Source organism: Rattus norvegicus, chromosome 16 (genome assembly GCF_021556685.1).
Source record: "Rattus norvegicus strain SHRSP/BbbUtx chromosome 16, alternate assembly SHRSP_T2T, whole genome shotgun sequence".
Classification (NCBI taxonomy): domain Eukaryota; kingdom Metazoa; phylum Chordata; class Mammalia; order Rodentia; family Muridae; genus Rattus; species Rattus norvegicus.
In genome coordinates this window covers 75,726,739-75,750,963 of record NC_141549.1, presented here as the reverse complement: position 1 = coordinate 75,750,963, position 24,225 = coordinate 75,726,739, and the positions used below count along the sequence as shown (strand labels likewise).

The window sequence follows — 24,225 nt, the reverse complement described above, 5'->3', positions numbered from 1 at the left end:
ATACCCTCCTGGGCAAGATGCACAGAGTTGGGTGGTAAGACAGTACAATCAGTGGAGAAATGGCACCTGAGGTGTTGCCTGCTCTCTGTTGCTACTCCTCTTTCTAACAAATTGCAGATTGGTTTTGTTTGGTTTGTATGTTTGTTTGTTTTTATTTTCATTAGTGGCCATTATCAGAGCACTCTGGAAAGGAGAATAAGGATCTCCAGTGTGATTTTTGAATGGATTATAAAACCCATTCACATTTCTAGGCTATCTTCCAGTGACAGCCTGACCACTCTACAAGATATGTCAGTATTGTCCTTATTGGCTTACAGACAATTCCACTAGGTTCTGCCCAACAGCTACCTAGCAATAGCTTGCATAATCACTGCCTGCCATGTGTGAGTCAGGTGCATGTGTAAAGAGGATTGTTTACTACCCCAGCTCCCTTCTTCCTCCTCCTCCCCTCCTCCTCCCTCTTCCTCTTCCTTCTCCCTCCTCCTTTCTCCTCCTTCCTCTGCTTTCCCCTCTCCCTTCCTCCCCCTCCTCCTCCCTTTACCTCTTCCTCCTCCCTCTTCCTCCTCCTTCCTCCTCCTTCCTCCTGTTTCTCCTCCCTCCTCCTCTTCTTCCTCCCTCCTCTTCCTCCTCCTCTTCCTTTTCTTCTACTCGCTTTCTTTCTCTGTTCTCACTTATTCCCAGTTGGCCTTTCTTTCTCTCCTCCTGTCCTTCCCTGTCTCCCCCAACCCTTTTCTGCCCCTACGCCTTTTCCAGGTCCCCACTCCCCTCCCTTCCCACAATAATCCTTCTTTTATATTAGGCATGTCATATGGTGTGATTTCCCAGGGGACACCTCACCAGGGGTCCGCCACATATTCCCTTACTCGAGCCACGTTATGCCACTTTTATATTTCATAACAGTCTTGGTGTCAAAGTGCGTCTTGTTGGGGTTTATAAAGCAACACTCCAAAGGAATGGTCTCAGAAGCAGCTGGAGAGGCAAGGAGTCACTCTGATCTTTGTCCTCTGTCACCCACTGTTCTCTCCTGAGGCAAATTAGAATGGAGTCAGGAACCCCTTCCCCCAAAGCCAGCCTAAAGATACTACTACCTTAAACGTCTCCTTTCTACCTGAGAACTGCTAGCCATAGGCATTCTCTGACTTCACTCGATTGCTTGCAGACCAGGTTATAAGAGTTTCATCCCAGGACAGGTCCTGACCCCCACCCAGCAGAAAGAAGTACCACAAAGAGGGGCTAAGGGGAGTCTGGGTAGCCTCACTGGGATTCCTTGCTGGCCACTTGGCCAATAACTCACACCCTTTGTGCAACTGCATTTCTACACAGCTAGTTGGCTCCCTGTTTCTGAATTCAGTCAACCTTCAGTGGCTGTGCAAAAAAAAAAAATTGTCTGAGATTTCCAGCTGCCAAGGAGAAAAGGCTCACCTTTGCTCACTGGATCAGAGGGTTCCATTCATGACCGCTTGGCCCTGCTGCTGCAGAACTCTCTCTCTCTCTCTCTCTCTCTCTCTCTCTCTCTCTCTCTCTCTCTCTCTCTCTCTCTCTGGAAAATGAATGGAAGAGGATGTTACTTCCCCGCCCCAACTGGGAAAGAGAGAGACAGGAAGATAGCATGATAGTGATGTCATACCCACAATGGCCTAATTTAACCTTAGTAGGTCCCAAGCTCCTAAAAGCCCTGCTGCCTCCCAGCAGAGTTACAGGCTGGTGACTGAGTCTTTAACACATGGACATTAAGGGCAGATTGCATATCTAAACTATAGCACTTAGCACAAAAATGAACAATCACCCTGGGCCTACGGGTCTTGGATCAAAGGACTCCTGTCACATATAAAAGTGTGATTGAATAAACGTATTAGATATCCCTCTTACTTGCCTGCCTCTTGATATGCGTGTGTCCACTGTGACCCTTTTGGATGGGATAAGGAAAGGGAGATGGGTGTTTCTTCCACAGCCTAAAGCAAGAGGGTATTTTAAAGGAACTTATTAACATGATTTATATAATTGAATAGAGTGTTTTAAGATTATCTTCAAATGTATGTTCACATAAATTACAGAGAGCATAATTTGCTCTAAAGCGTATCTTGATAAATTTCATGGCCTGCTCCAGAGAAATATGAACCATGGGGTAAGGGAGATGAGAAAATATTGGCTGAGAACATCATTATTTATAAAATGCAGGAGTATACCACTTGTAAATATTTTTAAATGCTGTCACATTCTGTGGGAAAATATTTTGAGAGTAAATGTGTTAGCATCCACATAACATATGTTACCTGTGTTACCACCAAGTAAGGAATCCAACTGTCACGGTGTGGGAAAACCCTTTCCTCCTGGACTGCAGATTAGCACAGATTACGAACAGGAATTCTTGAGTTAATAGGAAAAGGGGGCACTGGGATTACATTCCAATGAGATAAATCTTGAATTAAGAAAGGTGGTAGAAAGTCCATCTTTCTTTATGAGCACGTGAAGTATGGAATGGTCTCTTCATGAATCAAGATGCCTGCTGCCGTGATGTGAATCCTTTGCGGCTGGGCGAATCCCATGGGAGCACAGTGCTGACTTGACCTTTTGCTGGAGAAAGGCTTGCAGGGGTTTTGATGTCTACTAGTTCTCCTTCACAAAGTCCTTGGAGTAGTGATTGCAGAATAAGTTGAGTCTTAAGGTCATGCTGGAGGAACCTGAGGCAAAATCCCCACTAAGAAGCAAGCATTGTGAAAGTCAGGAGACACTTCCTGATTGCTTGGGTCAGGGTACCGGAGAGAGTGGTTCAGGTACAGCATATCTCACCCTGCTATTTAAGGACAAATCGGGGATCTGTTTCTGGGTGTGCATTTCCTGCCTCAAGATTTTTTTTTCCCCACCACCAACCACAAAAGTAGGACGAGTTCCCAGTCAGCAATCACCAGGCGCTAATGGAATGGATGCAGTCCAGGTGATTGGAGTAGCGGAACCCCCTTCCCGCCAAGACCACTTCATGGGACTTCAAGCAGCACTGAGGAGAGAACTCCAATGGGACAGAGAATGCCTCTTCCCCATCAGCAAAGCATTTGGTCAGATGAGAATGTGCAGCGTGTGGGGAGAGACAGGAGATTAGTCCTTAGTGCTTGTTAGTAATTAACCATACAAGCAAAGGAGCCCACGGAGATGTGAGGATATTGAGAAATTTCTAGGCAGAATTGATGGGAAGAAACGACGAATGGAAGTCACTTAGGGGACTTGAGTCCTCTCTGTGAAGTGAAATTCATGAACTGGGAATCGTGCAAAAAAGACTTTGGGGACAAAAAACAAACAAACAAACACAAACACAAAGCCATCCCTCAAACCCTTTCATTCGAAGAGCTTGAGTCTAGAGGTGAGGATTGGCCATTAGACCATCACCAAAAATGTTAGGTATTGATTTCCTGGCACCGAGTACCAGCGAGTTGAACCCCTTGGTGCAGGCAAAGCCCACCATCTGAATGAGAAATTCAGGAAAGAAAAGCTGAGAAAGAATCAAGGACAATTAAACATAACATTGTGTTTGTTACACAAAATCATGCAGGTAGAAGGCAAATAAATATACCTTCAAGTGTATATGATTAATACTCAAGCAACAATGACTAAAGGGCCCAAGGTGTGGGGGCTATAATAACAACGATGATGACAATAACAATAGTAATAGTAATAATAGTAATAATAATAAATACAGGGCATGAACTACAAAGAACAGAGTTTGCCAGTTTTGTCCTGTGTGGCGTTTCTTGATATAATGTTTACATGACGGATACTGGTCAAAAGCTTCTTCTTAGTTGCTGTCTTCTTGAAAGAATAATTCAGCCAAGACAGATGCAGTGTTAAGATGTTCTGTGAGTGAAGTGAAAGCGCTCTCCCAAGGGTACAGAGAGGGCTGACCCTGACATGGTTTGGATGAGATCTGCTTTGCAGCTGTAGAACCTCAGGGTTTTTGGTAGTCTCCTCCTTTGGGTGGTGTCACTGGCAAGAAAATCCCTTTGGGTGCCACCCCTCATGGTTTCCAGTTAAATTGTGTTGTGCCTATCCCAGAGTCATTGAAGAGAGAAGCAAAACGCTAACAATAGATATGGCGGTAAGATAATGGTATAAACAGGGTGTGCTGATCCTGGGTCAGCTTGGGGCCATGGCTTTCCTTCTTGGACTTGTTCTGGGAGGGAAATTCCCTGCAGTCTTTCATTGTTGTATACCTGCTTCTCGGGATATGCCTAATAGTGAAAGGAAACCTGGGCAGAGCTGGCAGGTACTAAGCATGCCCTCTTAATCCCAGCTCCAGGCGATCCAGTAATTGTATGTGAATTATTTTAGGTAACCTAAAATGTATTCACAGAGGCTTAAACAAGCTTGGCTCTTTTTGTTTTTGTTTTGCTTTGTTGTTTTCTCCTCACACAACAAGAAGTTCAGGTGAAAGGAATTACTGATGCTAATCCAAGATCTTCAAGTAAGGATGGATTCTTCCACCACATTCTTGACCTTTCCAGCAAGGTTTGTGCTATTGCTATTGCTGGTCTCTGATATTTAAGGCAGATAATTAATATTAAGGGAGATGTATATATAAAAGAGGGAGCAGAGGTATGAGGTTGGGATAAGCCTTTTTAGAAAATCTTTACCAGGAAACATACCAGGTGGCGGCTTCGGAAGTGTGTTCTTCTCAGCAAGAGGAAGGCACAGAATAATGGAGCGGCTAACCAGCATTCCTTTCCGACCAGAGGTAAGGAAATGACCTCATTCCATTTTAGAAAGCCGAGATCCTAGAGCATGTGCTTGCAGCACAGTGTCGTCAAAACTGAAGTTAACATGTCAGGCAAGGAATTAGTCCTGCGTGTGGACAGTTACAAAACACTTTCCTAGTTGACTGTTTGATCAGAGAGAGAACCAATTCTACAACCGAAGACTCATAACCCAAGTGGTAACACAGACGAGAACATTTGCCTCAGCAGTAACACAGCACACATAATGATCAGTAAGGTCTGTCCTGTTTCCTTGCATGTGTGGACAAAACAAGTTCCACATCTCGGACAGGGTCAGAAAAGAACTGGTAGGAAATAGCCTTGGTCAACCTTTCCTTGCTGTGGTAAGGGACCATGACCAAAAGCAACATAAGCCATGCTGCACAGTGACAAATGTCCCATCAGCCTTCACATATCCAGTCCATACCTTCCATCCAGCTACGGCTTCAGCCATTGCTCCAAGCTCTGCTTGACTGCCCCCTTGGAGGAGTTTGAACACTTGATCGCCAATGGATGGAGCTGATCCAGTTGGTGAGGGAACCTTTGGGAGGTGCAGCCTTGCTGGAGGAAACCATCACTAGAAGAAGGCGCTATGGTTCACAGTCTTCCTGCACTCCCTGCTTGCTCTCTCCCTTCTATGGGTGGATGAAAATGTGATGTGCAAGCATCTTGCTCTTCGTCTCCCTGTTGTGCATCTTCTGCTGCATGGACTCCACTCCCCTCTGAAATCACAAGCTAAAACGCTCTTCCTTAAGTTGCTATCAGCCATGGCGCCTTACCACAGCAAGAGAAGATGGCCCAATGCATCCCCCATCTTCATTTGGGGACAAATAGCCAATTCCTGCCAGTTCCTTTCTGACCCTGTCAGCAATGCAGACCTTGTTTTGTGCACACATGCAAGGAAACACAACAGAGCTCATGGTTATGTTTCTTGCAATACAGCCAATGCAAGTGCTCTCCCTTGCCTCAAAGACTGCAGCTCTTGCCAGTGGTTCTTCGTTTTTTTTTGCAGATCCAAAGGTCAAGTATCCCACAACATAAACTAACCTTCAGTGTCCTAAGCAAAGATATCCCGAGCTCAGTGCAACAGAGCGGAGGTTCAGATTTAAGAGTCCCCTGAAGGTTGGAAAAGAATCTGAGAAAAGACGAGCAAAACTCAGGTCAGCTTGATTTTAGGTACCAGTACTGCGTGTGCTAAGACTTCTAGAGTCTGACATCAGCCACATTTATTTTTGCCATATTGAAGCGTAGAACAATTTGGGGGATGGGGGGAAGTTCAGGTTACAATTACCTCAGTCCTGTGAGTACAAGAAAGCTTGAGACATATTTACATTGAAACCTTTACAAAACACATGCAGCTTTGTCCATAAGATGGGTTCTTGTTGACTTACAAACAGCAGAAGGTTCTAGGGAGGATGACCAAGGAAAATACAATCACCAAGGGAGTCCGGATTTGGTGTGGCCCTGAGATAACATAGAAGTCACTTAGGCTGTTGTAAAATGTAAATGACATCTCTCACAAGGATGAGTTGTATGACCTAAGAGGAATGTTTTGGGGGTGGAAGGGTCTGGGATAAGTTCTGGGCGAGCCTGTAGGCAGTACCTGGTTCACCAGACAGGAAAGGATTGCCCGCTTGTAAACTACATCCATTCCCAGCATTCCAGAAGGAGGATGGCTTTAACATCTTGCTTTGAAACATGCCCATGTATTTAATGTTTCTAGTTTCCTGGTGCTTATCATGTGTACAACGACTTACATGTCTTCTGGGGATAGCAGCTTCTATAAAGGGATCTCAAGTGCATTTTCTCTCTTCTTCAAGACTTCTCGGGGCACCCTGACACAACAGCCAAAAACCCTTTTTTTAGTAGTTTTCTTCCATTGGGGAATAGGATCTTGTTGGGGAGCAGAGAACAAAGAGGGTGCAAGGGGTACCACAGCAAATGGAACTCTCAGGTCCGAGTGGAAACAATTTGGGGCAGTTTACATTTTTCAAAGAAGAATATATGAGGAATGGATGCCATAGAAACAGAGGTGTTGGGAAGTGAGAGGTTTTCACAGGTAAGTGGGGGCAAATGGGTCGTCTCTACAAGTCCAGTCAGAATGTTTGCCTTTAGCTGGGCTCCTTGAGAGCTCTGAGAAATTATTAGGCTTCTTCCTTTCCAGGACCTGTTTCTTAGCATGTGAAAGCAAGGGAAGGGAGGTAGTTTCTGTGGATGTCAAAAATAAAGAGTTGGTTCTAGAAAGGTTTTAATGTATAGCCTCTTTCTGAGTATTTAGTTTACATTAAAAAAATAATTAAGTTTGTCACTGTTTTTAAAGGCAACCAAATTTTCAAGCACAGGTCTACCCGCAAGTGACTGAAAACCAGCTGATACTACCTAGGGTTGCAGGAGTGAGCTCTTTCTAGTTGCCAATTAAAGAATTAAGAAGCCTGAAGGAGGCATTGCTGGGGATCCGGTGCCAGTTCTAGCAGAGCCATTATATGATACCTGGGAGATCAGAGTCCCTCTTGGGGTTCTTAGTCTCATTAATAAAAGAATTTAAGGAAGGACACAAATAGAAACTCAAGGACAGAGAACCGGACTCTGGGAGCAGCTTGAGGACAGTTTATTAGAGTTTGAAAGGAGAACCTCAGGGCAGGCAAGCTGTAAATCTCATGGGTACTTGGAAGGAAGGAGGGGAAAGGAGAAGGAGCAAAAGTCATGCTGCATGAGATTAGGTGGAATGGAGGTCAACCACCTGGCAGCAGGCAGCCATACTGTAGGGATGGGAAGATTAAAACGATGCTCAGAAAGGCCAAAGCATTAGTCCTGAGGTTTAAAAGAATACTTAGTCCCTGGCCAGCATCTAAAAGTAAAATGCAGGAAAAAAAGAAAAGGAAATAATTACATCTTTCTGAGGAACATGCAGGGGTAGATGCAGGGGAATCACCAGGTTGCTCACAGGAAGTACACAAGGCAGAGGAATTCCAGAAAGAAAAAGCACATTTACCTTAAAGTGAACCCACCTTCTGGGGATGGTTCCTGTGGTGGTTTGTATATGCTTGGCCCAGGGAGTGGGTATATTAGGAAGTGTGGCTTTGTTAAAGTAGGTGTGTCACTGTGGGTATGAGCTTAACACCCTCATCCTAGCTGCCTGGAAGTCAGTCTTCCACTACCAGGCTTTAGATGAAGATGTAGAATTCTCAGCTCTGCCTGCACCATGCCTGCCTAGATGCTGCCATGTTGCCACCTTGATGATAAGGGACTGAACCTCTGAACCTATAAGCCAGCCCCAATTAAATGTTGTCCTTGTGAGAGTTGCCTTGATCATAGTGTCTGTTCACAGCAATAAAACACTAACTAAAACAGGGGCCTACCCAGTCAGTAATGAGTAGATTAATCTTTAAGGAAGGAGTTGAGGCCTTGTCTCCACCTAGAAGTAAATTTCATTTTTTGCGCACTTCTTCATGCATGATGTAAAAGAAATAAATGCATGAACTGGGCTCCTAGAAGGGGATATGCAATCCCTCTTGGGATCATCAAGTTTGTCCTTAAGACAGACCAAGAGAACAAACGAGCCTTTTCCAACAGACACTTCACATTTCCAGCTAGCTGGGACATCAGACTGGCAGCCACTTTATCCCACACACCCTCAACCACTGCAGGGTGACAGACACCAGGAGGAAAAATTCCTCTTGTTACAAAGCCAAACCCTGAAGACAGAAAAGACAGGTTAAGAGGAGAATTCTATTGTGATGCTCCCTACTTACTGAAAGTGTTATGGTTAATGGTACCCGAAACAAATTCCCACATCTAAGGAGCCAAATCTTTGTAAATGGTTTACTCCTGTCTAGCTGAATTTAGAGGAGGGAACAAACAAACAAAGACGAAATTTGCCAATCACCCTCAGACTCCGAGGAAGATTCTTCCTGTTTCTCTCTGTTGACCCGAGATCTCCTGCTGCAGGCTCTGATGGGAAGCATGGGAAATAAGCCCAAACTGACTGCAGCAAGACCACAGCAAAACTTGACATTCCCTTCTGAAGTCCTCGTTTTACTGTATGAAATGAATGGGCAATGTATTACTAGAAAATAATCAAGCAAAATTTATTGATGCACATCCTAGGAGGCTTGCAGACAAAACATGGAAAGTAAAGCAGACGGTTGACGGTTAAGTATTTTCTAAAAGAAAAGGGTAATCCATTCCCCAGAATGAGCTCTGTCACACATCCTGTGCTGCAGCCCAGCCAGCAGAGTCTACCTTCCTGACGCCAGCTCCCCTATGCTCACCCCAGACCTCAGACAGAGCCTGAGTCCCACACACAGAGCCTTAGCCCTGCCTGTGTCATCCCTAACCTCCAGGCTTGGCTCACGATGCATATCTTGTGTTCTATAAAAATTCTCCATCGGGGAGAATTTCCTACATGGACCCCACCACAGAATTTTGAAAGAACAATCATACATTTCACTTTAAAACCCAAGGAGTTTAAAGAAGACAGAGACAGCTCAATGAACAAATCCTAGAGTGTGTTTTAAGTCTGAATGTATGTATGTATGTATGTATGTATGTATGTATGTATGTGTATGTGTGTATGTGTGTATGTATGTATGTATGTATGTATGTATGTATGTATGTGTCTATGTGTGTCCCTCTGTGTATATATGTGTGTGGAGTATATGTGTCTGTGTATGTATATATTATGTATGTGTGTGTCTATATGTGTCTCTCTGCGTTTTAAGTATGTATGTACGTATGTATGTATGTGTCTGTGTATATGTATGTAAGTATGTATGTATGTGTCTGTGTCTGCCTGTATGTATGCATGTATATGTGTCTATGTGTGTCCCTCTGTGTATACATGTGTCTAGAGTCTGTGTATGTATATGTATATGTGAGTCTATGTGTTTCTGCATGTCTGCCAGTGTGTGAATATTCATTACTTTCCTCAACTTAGTTTAAGAAGGGAGAAATGGATGCTGGTGTTCATGTAGATTTTCCTCAGTCCCAGCACAGGACACCCAGCATGGCCTTCCCTGATCAACTGAACCTCTCTGAACATTCTCTCACAAATGTGCCCAGTGTCTATCTCTTTAAACTCTTGTGTTTATTTGTTTGTTTGTTTCTCTCAATTAAATTAATTGACCACTGAAATGAACCATTACAGTGCATATGAAGATGCCATAACAAAAAATAAAATTAATAAAATATGACGAATGGAGTTTGTGCCACTTTTCTTGAGCACTTTTCCAGGAGTAAACAGAGAGTCTACGTCTTTCTCCCCTCATTCTTAGCTGTGCCTACCGGGAAAGGGCTGCCACAGAAGTGCAGCAGGGTTTATTACTAATAAAATGGGGCTGTTCTTGTTTTTTTTTTTTAAAAAAAATTGGGCTATGATTAACTCTGGAATATTTTTAATCATTGAATGGTCACCTGGGAGGTCAGCTAGTGTTCAGATTATTGACTGAAGAGACTGCCTTGAAGCTAATCATTATAAAGTTATAAGCTTGAAAACACAGCCATTTCCAGGCAGAGGCTGAAGGCAGGAGCAAAGTAATATACCTCCTATCAAATTCCAGAAGACACCGTCTTTATGTAGTTTCACTTTAGGGTTATATCCCAGCCGATCTAACAAATAGAACAGTCAACCGGTGAGGTGGGATGAAGCACTCTCTCGCCTTTGAATCCTGGGAGAGGATGGGAGATGAAAGGGAGGAGGAGGAGAATGGGAGGAGAAGAAAGGAACAGGATTCTGTGTTCTCTTCAGAACACAGAGTGGTTGCAAGGGAAACCCAGCGGCAGAAGACGCAAAGCAACCAGAGAAGCTCCACTCTGGGGAAGCAGTGAGGGGAAGAGCTGGAGAGCAATGACCGCATTCTGGCTCGGGGTGAAACCTTCTCAGGAGGAATGGAAGGGATAGAGCAGACAGGAAGGAGGAAGGTCTGCAAGAAAGGACATGTGGGGAAGGAGAGAGGCTGGAGAAAAAGGACCCTTGTCTTAGTGGCTGAATTACCAAGGCTAAAAATGGAGACCTCTGTTTCTGTAACTGTTTTTTCTCCCTTGAAAGGCAAGAGAAAAGATAGACAAAACAACATTGCTGTTTACTTTAGGAAATCCCTGGAAGCCAATTTGTCTGTGGAAGTAAATTTTCATTTTGACAAATGGCTTTTCAATTAAAGAAAAGAAAGCAGTGGGCCACTCATTTATCAAACAGCACCGCAGTGACCAAGTCTCACTTTGCCTCTGCTTCTGAGAGAACGATCTCATCAGCCTTGCCTGATCCCAGTAAATTCACAGCATCGCACCACTCGAGGCTAGATTCCAACATCTTGTACCTGTCCCTGTGATTCTCAACCTGACTGGGTTATGAAATGCCTAGGGGATGAGGGAGGGTGGCCTCTATATGCCCAGACTGGATGGAGTCTGCAGAAGCAATTGGGTCAGAGGTCTCTGATGTCGCTCAATCCCTTGCATCCATGATGTGGTGACATTAAGGGGAGTGATAAAAGGTCAAGGGTGGGGACTTAGAGGAAGTATGTCACAGGGGATCTGCTTCCTCCCTCTATTCCCACCCCTGCTTCTTGGCTGCCATGTGAAGTGCTCTGCTCTACCATGGCATCCTGGACATCACTAATTGACACCCGAGAAGACATCAGGAAAATAATTCCTTCCGGAAGTGTTGCAGTAACACAGGGCAATTTAACACTCCCCTGAGTTTTCTTTTCTGAGAAACCTAAGCTCTGTGAAACAGGTGATTTCCTCTTCCTAGAAGAGTGTGTGTGTGTGTGTGTGTGTGTGTGTGTGTGTGTGTGTTTGAGCATGTGTGAGAGCATGTGTGTGCATGTGTGTGTATATGTGTATAGGGAATGTGTGGGTAGAGGATGTATGTTTGTATGTGTATGGGGATGTGTGTGCTTGTGTGTGTGTGTGTATGAGCATGTGTGAGAACATGTATGTGCATGTGTGTGTATATGTGTATAGGGAATGTGTGTGTAGAGGATGTATGTTGGTATGTGTATGGGAATGTGTGTGTATGTGTGTGTGTGTGTGTGTGTGTAGGAGATGTATGTGTATGTGTATGTGTGTAGGGGATATGTGTGTAGGGAATATATGCATGTGTGTAGGAGATATATGTATCTCTGTGTGTGTATGTAGGAGATGTATGTGTGTATATGTGTATGGGGACATGTGTGTGGTGCGTGCATGTGTACATTTCTAGGGGGATATATGTATATTTGTGTATATGTGTGTGTAAGAAATGTGTGTGTGTGTATGTGTGTATATGTGTATGGGGACATGTGTGTGGTGCATGCATGTGTACATTTCTAGGGGGATATATGTATATTTGTGTATATGTGTGTGTAAGAAATGTGTGTGTGTGTATGTATGTGTCTGTGTTTGACTTTTCCACATTTATGGAAAATAAGAGAATTATTCACTCTCATTTGAGTAAAAGTATGAGAAATAAAAGTTTAATCTTAATGCCTCAGCTGGGTTAGTAGTAAATGATAGAACATTCTATTGTTATCGGATGAAAACTGACGTGGAACTTTATTGGAACGTGTGGTGCAGGTGCTGGAAAAAGGTGTGGGAGTGACTGTGTGAGAACATGGGATCCTCCTCTGAGTGACAGGAAGTTAGAGAGAGAAAACATGAGCAGCTGGTGCACTGAAGAGAATGGGCGTGCTAACAAGAGGCAAGAGGTGAAAATGGCGTCAAATCAACGGGCTTGAACTTATGGGACAGTGAGCCAAGCTCTCAGCTGAAACAGGGGATGCAAGAAAAGATGAGAGGGAACCAGTGTACGAGTGAGAGATGTGACCTCTCTTCTTCCTCCCTCTGCCCCACTTCCTTCTTCCTCCTCCCCTCTCTAACGGCCTCCCCTTGCACAGCTTCCCGAAGATGTTCGGAAACCTATTTCCCAGACACCAACAGTAGTCATTTCTGAGAATTTTTTAGCATTACTTTTTCTTCTTTCAATCGATGACATTTCTACGACTACATTCTATACACATACATTCTAAAATAAAAATAACTTCTTTTGTGTTTTAAAGAAGAATGAAAGTTTGTGTCAAACTTCAGCAGTAACAAGAATGCAATCCACTGCATATGAAATACATCACACGAGTCTTTGTCCACAAGGCCGGTCCACACAGAGCTCCTGAACAGGATGCAGCCAAGAGGGAATGGCTTGGCAAACAGCCGCTCAGTGCCCAGGGAGAGCTCCCATGTGTGATGAGAAGCTTGAAGCCCGCACCCATAGTACAGGCATAGCTCCCTCACTCCCATGCCATGAAACCCTGGTGCTGACATTTTAACAGGAGAGAGTGTCAAGGTAACTGAAGGAATCGATAGGATTCTGTAAAGTTCTTCGTGTCCATCTGGCCATTAGAATCCCAGCCGCAGGGGGTGGGGCATCATCATTTCATGGGTGCTTCCGGGCTTACATGCCCATCATTCTTCTTCCCATCTAGTTCTTCAGCTTGGCAATTTCAGACGCTGCACAGTCGAGATCAAACTTCCGGCCTCTGTAGCATGCTGATGCTGCCTTTACGAGACACCAGAGCCTCCTTAGAAGAAATAAATTAGAGGCCTTCAGGTCCTGTGGCCACAGGCAGGGTTTCTTCGTGTGAAACAGCTTGTAATTTCCACCTGGCGCTGGACGTGATCAATGAAACGTTTCTGAGATTGATTTGATATGGCGTCCGGGGAAATTCTCCCTCTCGCTAGCCCATCCTTACCAATGCCAGCTAAGCAGGATGGATCATTTGCCTTGTCTGAGACTCTCTGTGGGTGACATCATGAAAAACCCAAGCCTCCACTGGGCACGGAGAAAGACGGAGCAGGGAATACCAGGTGCAAGGATGTCCCAGATTGATTGCCACTGTCACTCAAACGACATCTTTCTCGGTGTTTTGGCATGTGCTCAGGCACAGAGCTATGAGGTGGTGTCACAAAGACTCTGATCACCAACCCCTTCTCTATTTTTAGCACCACATTCTAAAGTGCAAATTATTCACTGGACACCATTAAATGTTGAGTTGAGCGCACAGCATCCCAGTTAGTACTTTGACTACCCACAATCCCCAGGGCATGAGGGTTCTATTTAGACAAAATTTACACGGGGGAAACATATCAAATTATAAGAATCCTACTCTAGTTTTACAGATGCGTGATTACCATGATCCCCGAAAGCTCTTCATTCAGGGGACCCAGATCTTGACACAGCATTTAGGATGGTCTCTATCACCTTCCTTGGTGTGTGTTTGTTTTACACCTGCCATTAGGTGACCTGGCGACTTCTGAAAGGAGTGCACTTTTTAACAGCACACAATCTCTTTTTTCTCTTTGGCCAAATAGCTGGATTCATCCTATTCTGACTGTTTGTAGGATGTAATATGGTGAAAGCATGTATATCTGAAGTCTGATGTAGCATGTAAATAAAAAAGCACACAAATCTATGGCAAAACCCTTACCACTGTTACGTGATGCTCCCGAAGTCTCCATTCTGACTCAGCCGCAAGCCTTGCTTTTGTTGGTAACTGATAAGGGAGAGTCCAGTCACTGTGGGCAGTGCCACCCCTGGGCTGATAGCCCCAAGTGCTACAAGAAAGTGGGCAAACAAGCCAATAAACAGTGTTCCTCCATGGTCTCTACTCCGGGCCCTGCCTTGACTTTCTTGCTCTAACTTTCCTCAGGGATGGACTGTGATTGTGGAACTGTAAGCTGAAGGAAATTCTTTCCTCTCCAAGTTGCTTTTGGCTATTGTGGTTCATCACAGCAACAGGAGTCCCAAATTCTTCATGATCCAAAAGTCACAAAATTCAAAGCCCTATTTTTCATTTACTAATTATGAGCCAAGGGCAAATTTCTCTATGTACTATTTTGTCCGACCACAATATGTAGGAAATAATTTTACCTTCCTCTCAGGATTACTACCCAAGGTCTGTAAATGTTACTCACACAGATGTACTGGTTGGGTTACTCAGAGGAACAGAACCTAAAGAATGCATAAGTGATAATAAGAGAGGGTTTGTTTGATGGTTCACATGGTCAGAGGCTGGATATTTCCACAATGCCATCTGCAGCCTAGGGAGACAAGGAAACTACTAGTCTTTCAGTCCCCAAAGCAAGTAGCTTTTAACAAGGGGTGGGTGTGAGATAGTCCAAGACAGAAGGTTGGAAGGCAACTGGAAAAATGGGGTGAAAATACGTTTTCAAAGGCTGGAGAATCTAGAGTCTGCTGTGAGGAATGGTGGCAACAACAAAAAAAAATGTTCCCATTGTAGAAAAATCCAAGAATAGAAGCAGTAGCACATGCCTACAATCCTTGTACAGGAGGGTTATGAGTTCAACGCTAGCCTGGGCTATGTGATGAGAACTGAAAACTCTGTTAAAAAATAATAAAGCAGTATTATAAATATACCAGCACTCACCTGGTATGGACAAGGCCCTGGATCCAACCTGCAGCACATGTAAACAGGAACCTCACCTTACCTCACCCCAACACCCCCCCCACACACACACCCCTTCATTCAGCTGAGCCCGAACTTTACTGAATGATGTTGCCTATGTTCAGAGGTCTTCCCCAGCCAGTTCACTGACCTACAACATGTCAATCTTCCATGGAAACACACTCACAGACACACACGGAGGTGTTTTACCAACATTAAAGATCAACCACATTCTACCTCTTCCTTGATCTATGAGACAGGCTGACTCCATGACAGGCTTCAAATGGGTAGTTCAGGAGACTAGCGCTAAGAACTGAGCAAGTCCAAGAAAGTCCGGGTAAGTTAGTTACCAGAAAAAAAACAAAAACTCAGGATTCAGGCAGCCAGTCAGAAACTACCCTACCATCAGAAGCTTCCCCACCACCTGGCCTGAGGCAAGGACAATGGGTCAGCAGCAGTTTCCTTAGCAACAGTTTCTAGACCTCCCCAGCAACAGTTTCCAGCCCCCACACCTCAGTAATGAAATGTTCCTAGAGATGGAGCAAGATAAAGGTCACCTACGCTGGAATCCTCTAATGTGCTTTAAATCAGGCCTGCAAGCTCACTTGGTTGTTTCTTTATCTTGGTAATGGAGACCCCAGCGTGCTGGACTTGTGCAGAATAAAACACCCTTTGCGTTTACATACTATTTGAGTCCAGGGTATCATTCTTCATGGAATCATGAACCCTGACAGCTGATACTTCCCAGCAAAGTTAGAAACAAATGGACCATTCCTTACAAGAGAAACCTCCCTCCTCAGGACCTAGTCTAGCAGCAATAAGCTTTATCTTTGTCTCAGTGAAACACTTATTTATTAACTAACACAGAGTACTCCGAGTATTGGGAATAGCTGGACAAAGTAGAGCTTAAGTTTGAATAACACAGAACAGCACAGAGACCTAAACAGTCCATTCTGCATTCATGAATCGTCCTCTTTGGTTGAAGACTTTATCCAATCCTGGGACCTCTCCGTTAAGAAGCCCTCACCCTTCCTACCATTGTGGGGCTTCATGCCAAAGCACGACTTTGTCCTCTCACCTACCCCCTCTCTACATTAAATAAAAATACATCCAGGAGGCCTCTCTAAGGGATGGGCAGCTATGCAATCCCAGCCACACAGACTGTAGGTTAGCAGAGCTTTACACCACCACTCAAAGTTAGCAATGCCATCCTTGTTCTGTAATCCTCCCCACTGGCTAATACAGCACATAGACTTCTGTGAGGTGTAACTACTCGTAACTAGCCCCAGGGGAGAAAATCTAGTGGTGTGGCACATACCCTGCCCCTGATCTTTTTCTCCCTCCCTACAAAAAAGACATGCTTGAGTTCCTCATCAAGGAGCCTAGAGTATGCTAACCCTTCCATCTCCAGGGTCATGGTACCTAAAAAAAGCATCTCACTTCCTTCCAACCAGGTCCTATCTCTGCTGCATTGGTTTTCTAGTAACTATACCTGTTATGAAATATAATGCAACAGATCTGGTTCATGTAAGAGGGTTTATTTGGGAGAAGAGAGGGGAGTGAGGGATTGAGGCAGACAAGTAGACATGCAAGCAGACCGACAGGAATAGAACCTTGAGAGCATGAGGTGGGGATGACAAAAAGGAGGAGAAAGAGGCTGGGAAAAACAGAGAGAAGGGGGGAAGGAGGAAGGGAGGGAGGAAGAGAGAGAGAGAGAGAGAGCTGGTATGGCTAGCAGTCCACATCTGGCTCACCTGGCCTTAGAAGCGGCAGGTGATAGAGTAAGCAATTGCTAGGTCCCCAAGGTCAAGCCAGCAGAATCACATGTACACTAACAATACCCAGTGTCAATAACGGAAGGACTGAGAATTGTATTTTGTGTATTAACTGTTATGCTAACATCTGAGTGTCCTGGTAGATGCAAAGAGGCCTTCATTGTCAGCTCTATTGTTAATATAATTTGGCATGTAACTCAGGAAATGTTTCTTAAGCATTTATTATCTGTGTAGGAGGCAAAAATAATTTACTGTCTACTCTGAATTCTTAACCAGAACCTTCTGTAACAAACGACAGATTAAAGTGGAAAAAATAGAGAGAGAAGAACGATACCTCATACATACACAATACAGAAGGAGAGTAGGAGGGGAGGGGGCATTTAGATTAACATGTGACAGAACCGTGGGCCCTCCCCACCAATGCTTACATTAATAGCACACTGGTAGAAAAAGCCTGTATTGTGCAGAGGCCCATTCAGTCCAGCCCAGTACCAGGCAGCTTCTTAACTTCTCTAGCCCACTTCCTTTGTTTCTTTCACTATCCATATGCATTTAATTCATTTCTAGACACAAGATCCTGGAAATCTCAGTTGGGTGCCCTTCATACCCAATCCTTGCTTATGACACTAGAGGATGAACAGAAAATAGAGAGATTTAAAAGAGGCAGCTTGAGATCCAGGTTTAGATACCACCGGCTGAAGCCAAAGTGAAAGGAATTTAAGATATTTAAGGTATCAGTCACAGGGAGACAACAGGGGAAATTTCAAAGATTAAGGATCAGGTTGTTTCCTAGATTGAAGCCATGCATTAAATCCTTCTCCTCTTGTGATTCACAGTTTCTCTAATACAGAAAAGACTCATTCCTTATATTCTTGCAAAAGGGAACTTCTGCTCTATCTTTTAACTTTCCCTGCCTTTGCTTTTATTAAAACAATCAGTTTTGAGTGGGTGTATGGCTGAATCACACATCCTTTAGCATGTCTAAGGATCTGAATTTAACTCCCAGCCTTCCAAAGCCAGCTACCAAATATTCAAGTAGAAAAAAATGTAATATTTCAAAATAATTTCAATATACAGGAAAAATGGGTTGATAAATAGAGACTGTGTAACTTCCAATGGGTGAGGGGACCTGAAAGTCTACAGCTTACAAATCTACAGGGCCAGTCGCCTCCCAGATCTTGTCTCGAGTTTGAAGAATGAAACTCGCAGAATGGGAGAATGAGCTTATAGAAGAAATTGTTCTAGAACTGAAGAGAGAGTACAACTGTAGTGGGAATTTTGGTTTCTTTAGAAGCCCAATTATGCTATGTGACTACGTTTTTGCTTTAATCGGAAGTGTGGGATAAGAGGTTGCTTCACAGAAGGTGATTATGATTTGCCTCATGCACTAACAGGGGTGTGATATTTGCCAGAAGCAGATGGCTTCATTCTGGGGACCTGAAAAAGGTATAAACGGGAGAACTCTGAGAAGGGCTGGGGTGGCTGCTACTCCCTCTGCTGCTGCCCCTGCTGCTGCCACCACGAGACTGCTGCTGGCTTGTTGTTGTGTTTGTTGTTGCTGGATTGCTGGATTGTTGGATTGCTGGGTTGCTGGATTGCTGGATTGCTGGATTGCTGGATTGCTGGATTGCTGGATTGCTGGATTGCTGGATTGCTGGATTGCTGGTTTTCTGAACATTCTGACTATAAACTTAGAACTTGCCCTCAGGAACCCAATGTTTCTTATCAGCAGGAAGTAGACTGTAAAGGCCTAGCCCTCCTTTCCCCTTTAACCTTCTTTCCTACTAGTGTTGTAAAGAATTGGGGTGAAATAAGGGTTGGAAGGAAGTCGAAGGTACAAAAACACAATAAAATAGCTTTAAAAATTGCACCAACACAGAGCTACTATACAGCAGGAGTGGGGCTTTAGAAATGAGATAGCATTGAAATCAACAGGCTAAACAGAAGATAGATACAGAACACCCACTGTATTAACAGAGAGGTGCGATCTATGTGCACATATGAAATTCAAAGGAAGGCTAGAGTGCTAAAGGTTAAATACCTTTACTCACAAGAGACAAGGAAATGGGTACCTGTAGATCTTACCTCGGTGGGGGGGGGGGGGGGCAGGGAGAATGCACCTGGAGAGAGAAATCGAGAAATCGGCTTGTAAAATGATGTTCTTTGGGATGTGGAGGAGCTCAGAAGACAGACATTATTAACCCTTTGTTAACCCTACTCAGACTTCTTTACTTCCTGAGACCTAAAATGAGATTTCAGGGAGAGATGACAAGCAATGAAGTAGGGTCTCTTGTGGTTTGGGCATCACTAGATAAGACTAGACTGTATATCTCCAGTTGGTGGAGGGGAAGAAAGACCAGGGAAGAGGAATCTGAGAGATCGCAGTCCTGGTCCTCTTAGCCATCAACACACCAGCATTTGGGGTGTGGTTTTCTGAGCCCCAGACATAGTTTAGAAAGTGCCCCTGGGACCAATGTTCATATTCAAGGTAAAGGTTGTGGCGTGTTACTGGGCAAAGCACACTTCTGCTTGCCACAGAACAGAAGACAATTTAAAAAGTAAAACAGTGCAGAAGCCTCACAGTTAGCTAGCTGCCTGAAAATGGCCACACTATCATCCTAGACCCTGTTTTTTTTTTTTTTTTTTTGTTTTTTTGTTTTTTTTTTTTGGTTCTTTTTTTCGGAGCTGGGGACCGAACCCAGGGCCTTGCGCTTCCTAGGTAAGCGCTCTATCACTGAGCTAAATCCCCAGCCCCTAGACCCCGTTTTTATTAACGACCACAAACGCAGAAGTTAGAGAGGTAATTTCGTGAGTACGATTCCAGCCTAAGAGGGGGTAGACATCTAAGTATCAGTCAATATGGCGGCCACTTTCTTTGATCCACTCTTAGGTTACTGGAAGGTCCTAGAACTCTGAAGAGCAGTTGCTGACTAGAATTCTCATAGCAAACATTCCTCTTGTCCCCGTCTCCTAAATTCCCTGACTCTAGCAGTTTATATCAGGACCATTTATGTTCAGCTTTCCTAGGAGTACAGAGTTAGAACATTCAGGAAACAGATGGTAAATTTTCAAAGGAGAACGTGCTGAGACCAAGTTAGCCATGTTAGTGCTTAGGGAGTACCCTCCCTCCTCACTTCCTCTCTGAGGATTACCACAGGTGAGAGAAACCATTGAACCTGCAACCCCTCCCTCATCCCTGCTTCCTCCAAGCACACTCAGAACTCAACATCCAGGAGTCATGCAAGAACCCAGATCTAAGCTTCGAGCATCTGGTTCACTGAAACTGTCCACCCAGCCGTTCATCCCTCCTGTCCACACAGCCGAGCCCAGGTTGCTGATCTGTTCAAACCTCTTGAGTCCTTCAGTCCATTTTCTTCACTTCTACCTAGATTGTGTTGCGTAACTAAACATTTTAGTGGCACTCGCTAATTTGATTTTCTCGCCTAATGGCTGTGTCCTGGTTCCCTGGCAACAGCCCCAACTCAAGCTGCACCCCACTTTGTCTCTTGTCATCTCAAGATAGGAATCTCGCAGCTCTTTTCTTCTTTTCCTCGTGTCTCAGTAGTGGCCAATCCAACGCTCAAATTAATTTCATACGAACTAGGAAATTACTAATATTTTATAGCAACTCTTAGCATCTCAATTTCCTTGGCAGAGCCCATGAATTCACCCAATCATGATCTTCTACTCGTTTTGATCATTTATATAGATAAGGTTGGGGAGGTGCATCTTCCATGGTTACCAATCTGGCACCAATGAGATCCATTCAGTATCTCTCAGCTGATGATTCCTGTTCATTTGCAGTTAGCATCTCAGCATCCTGCTTCCCAATGCAAATCACTTAGGTAGGTGCCTGCTACAGGCTACACCTATACATATACACATGCACATATACACACATACATATACACACATACAGACAAACATACACACAGGCTCGTATACACATATATACACATGCACGTATACACACATATATACACATATACACATATACACACATGTATATGTGGGTGAATATGTAGAGGTTCCTACACCTACCGGTTGTAAGGAAACTTTGTGCGTGTGCTCTCCTTTGGTTACCGTTCACTCCAGACTTTATCTTGGGTTTGAACTTCTGCCTGGATCAAACTCTCACGTGATCTCAGGGTGGGTTTCTCCACATGGAAACTGCACCCACCCCAAACTTGCTCATATATCCTTCTCATTAATATGCCAATTCCATAATTTTAACTCGTCATCTGTTTCGTTTACTTATTATGCTCACGGTAAAAGCAGGAAGCCTTCTACCTAGCTGTTCTTCAGTAGGAAAGCTATTCTAGTGTATTACGTTCGTGACACATTGCTTCAGGTCTGGCGTGAGTGCTGCGGTGTAATACCTCTGAGAGGATTGCTGCTGCTGAAGCAGGAGGAGTGGCTGAGGGACGGAGTGCCGTGTGGGGATGTTTCAGAGATGAATTGTAAAGCTGTGCCCTCCGAATAACAATCTCATGCTTCAGCACATCAGCTCTTCTGCCCACAGAGGGGACTGCAAACTGTTTTGGTCTAAAACAGAATGTTTGGGGATGATGGGTGAATACCTGCTCTTTTGTTGTCTTGTGTGTATGTGTATGTGTGTGTGTGTGTGTGTGTGTGTCTCTGTGTCTGTGTGTATGTATTTATATGTGCATATGTGTGTGTGCGTGTGTATCTGTGTATGTGTGTGTATGTATGTATATGTTTATATGTGTGCATATGTGTGTATGTGTACATGTGTATGTATGTGTGTATATGTATATATATGCGCATGTGTGTCTGTGTATATATGTGTGTATATGTACATGTGTGTATGTTTGTGTATGTTTGTGTGTGTATATGTGTATATGTGCATGTGTGTATGTGTATGCAAGAGTGTTTATGTGTGTGCATATTTGCATGTGTATATTTGCATGTGTGTACATGTGTGTGCATGTGTATGTGTGCATTTGTATAGGTGCAAGTGTGTATGTATGGGTGTGTATATTTTCATGTACATATGTGCATATATGTGTGTATATGTGCATGTGCATATGTGCATGTGTGTGTAAATATGTGCATGTGTGTGTATATGTGTATGAGCATATATGTGCATGTGTGTATGTGTGTATATGTGTGTATATGTGTGTATATGTGCATGTGTCTGTATGTGTGTGCATGTGTGTGTATGACGGCTCAGAACATATTCAAGTACAAGTTTCCAACACCAGAAATAGAAAGAGAATCGGGAGTCTTCAATGAAGAGAATTTGAGACAAATGTCTCCACAGCAGAATTAGACAGGCCTGTGGACCAAAGCATGGAGTGCTGAGAATATGAGCTAGGCAGAAGGGAGCCGAGTGGCCTTCCTCTCATGCCTCAGGTCACGGCTGTGGGCGTGTGGGGAAGGAAAGGGAGCATCGCCATTAGCGTGGTGCATTCTCCCTGATTCCCAAAGCGAAGCTAGAAAAGCATATCTTTGGGAGCATCATCAAATGCTGGCCGGCTGTTCCCCGGTCTGTCTCTGAAAGGCCCAGGCCCAGTCCTGCTGCTGTTGATGTGTAACTCTCAGGAGTTGGTGCCATCCTTGTGCTTAGTGACTCAGAAAAGTGTTTTCCCAAAGAAACTTGATCTCTGCATTCCTATGGATGTTGCAGAGGCCCCTCGTGACAAAACGGTTCACAGGGACATGCTCCATCCCCATCTCCAGCCCAGAGAATTGCTAAACTCTACATTTAATTTCTCAAACCAGAAAGGGCCTGTGTGACTGATGGGAAAATGTCATCAAATGCGTTGTCCTTCTTTGTATGAGATGGGGCCATTTTACCTCTCTCTCCATGCCAGGCTGGGCTGGGAACGCTGTAGGGCTCGTGGCCAGGAAAAGTGATGCTCATCAATTCTGGGCTGAACTTCTCAAAGGATTGGCAATGTCTGCTTTGCTATCTGAGCTCTGGGCCAGAGAACACATCAGGAAAACAATTCCAACCACCCAACAGAGACAACAGGAATTTGATAAAGCCATTGTGGACCACTCCAGGGGATGGCAGGCAGGCTACCAAGGAAACAACATTGAGTCACTCTGAGTGGTTCAAAATAGATTCCCAAAGAGCCCTGCCTGAATTTCTGGCCTTAGTGAAACGGTGTTGTCTCCTGTCAGCGTGTTTGGGCATAGTGTGTTACATAGCAATAGTTAAATGGAAACTTCTGGGTGACAGAGGAGGATAAATGACTCAATCTATCACCAAATGCTTGTGGCACTCATCCTTCACCTCTCCTCAGCCTGCCTTGTGTCCCACCAAGACAGCCCATGAAACAATGAGTGTGTCAGACATGGAGGTCTCCACAGCCTGCTCTTCTTGCATGAGCTGTATGCTCTGAAATGCTACCCTAGCCACTAACTCTGAGTGTAGATGATAGACTCTATAAAACTTGCTGTAAATTAAAAGCATGCCTTAGCTTAAATGAGTCATTAGTGCAAGTGGACGCATATTATAGAGCAGTATATTTTCTGGGTAAACGTTCTCTCCCTTAAAAAAAATAATAATGAAGTCAAGGAAACTAAAGCGATCTGTGCTGGTTTGAACAGGAATGGTCACATGGTGTGTTTGAATGCTTAGCACATAGGCAGTGGCACTATTAGGAAGTGTGGCCTTCTTTGAGTGGGTGTGGCCTTATTGGAGGAAGTATAGGCTTTGATGTCTCCCGTACCCCAGTTATGCCCCACACAGTCACTTCTGCGGGCTGCAGACCAGCATGGAGAACTCACAGCTCTGTCTCCGCGCTATGTCTATGTCTGTAATGGACTAAACTTGGAAGCATAAGCCAGTCCCGATGAAAGGTGGTTTAGAAGAGTTGCCATGGTCATAGTATCTCTTCCCAGCAGTAGAAACCCTAAGACACCATCCGATTTACATTCCTGTCAGTTGGCCTATCACAGAACAGCATCTGTTAAATAAAAAGTACTAACACTCAGTCACGGGGTCTGGGTGTCTGTAACACTTTATTAACGGGCCTAACCACACACACACACACACACACACACACACACCATCTCCCAGCAAGTGGTACAGCACACACCAGCGGGCAGTGCTACAGACAAAGAACGCTGACTGTTCAGGGCTCTTTCTGGAAAGAAGCATCTCTAGGGTAATATGTTGTTTATGCTCGCAGCTTTGGGAAGATCTCTATTCAAAAACATTAGGTAGCTGTGCGGCTTAACTCAGAGCTCTGATCAATGGAAGGAAGACACAAAGGAAGCCACCCCCAGGCATGGCCACAACTG

General features: G+C 44.3%; 1 protein-coding gene and 1 long non-coding RNA gene across 3 annotated transcripts in view; both read right to left on the bottom strand.

The window, feature by feature from the left end:
* The window catches only part of LOC108348419 (uncharacterized), a 68,069-nt gene extending 57,644 nt beyond the window's left edge, over positions 1-10,425 (bottom strand). Inside the window, exons 1-4 of one of the 3 annotated variants that reach the window (XR_015640507.1) lie at positions 10,284-10,423; positions 5,170-5,877; positions 1,874-1,952; positions 1,423-1,520 (exon numbers count right to left, since the gene is read on the bottom strand). This is a non-coding gene — a long non-coding RNA (uncharacterized LOC108348419). Of the gene's footprint in view, positions 1-869; positions 1,025-1,422; positions 1,521-1,873; positions 1,953-5,169; positions 5,878-10,283 lie in introns of those variants that run through there. The other 2 variants (XR_015640508.1, XR_015640509.1) reach the window with 2 other exon arrangements.
* Erich1 (glutamate-rich 1) overlaps positions 1-24,225 on the bottom strand; it is a gene marked incomplete at its 5' end in the record, with an annotated part of 52,793,804 nt that overhangs the window by 7,913,400 nt on the left and 44,856,179 nt on the right.